The following is a 663-nucleotide window of genomic DNA, read 5'->3' as shown; positions in this document are numbered from 1 at the left end:
CGGTGAAGAGATGAGTCCACCGTAATGTGTCGAACCTCTCGCCGAATCCTAAAGGCTCGAGCTGGCGTAAGTGAAGTAGACGTCCCATCTCGATGTTGCAAGAATCGAAGTAGGCCTCGTACAGGAACTCGGCCCGAGGTGTGTCAAACATGTCCGGTCTCCTAACCTCCCGTCTAGGCTCGAAAGGAACCCGACCTCCGCCCCTAAGAGCACCTACGATGCGACCACGACCTCTACCTCGTCCCTCGCCCTCCCCTTTGCATAGTGTATCCGTGAAAGAGACAAGAGACAATTCCAATTAGTGCTATTTTAAGATTTGAGCCAAAAGGGTATTTTAGTAATTTTTCGGAAAATTTCAAATTTGGGGGAAATTTGATTTGAACATACTAGCATGTGCGCAATACTTGGAATTTCATGTCTATGATGTTGGTTTGATGAAAATCGATCGAAAACTTGGGTTAAAGCGAAAAATTCAGCAAGAAGGAAATTTGGGGATTTTGCAATTTAGGTCAAAATTGGATTTTTGAAAAGTTGAAATTGGTTAAATCAAATTGTATGGACCTATCTACAATGTCATCTTGAGCATGTAGCATTTGATCTCGTGCGAAAATTTCAAGCGGTTTGAGAGAAAACGAAATTTTTCTAAAGATATCGATTTCGGTA

This window comes from Hakea prostrata, unplaced genomic scaffold, assembly GCF_041222555.1.
Source record: "Hakea prostrata isolate BN-2017 unplaced genomic scaffold, UWA_Hpros_2 contig_40, whole genome shotgun sequence".
Lineage (NCBI taxonomy): Eukaryota > Viridiplantae > Streptophyta > Magnoliopsida > Proteales > Proteaceae > Hakea > Hakea prostrata.
This window is presented reverse-complemented; position numbering follows the sequence as displayed.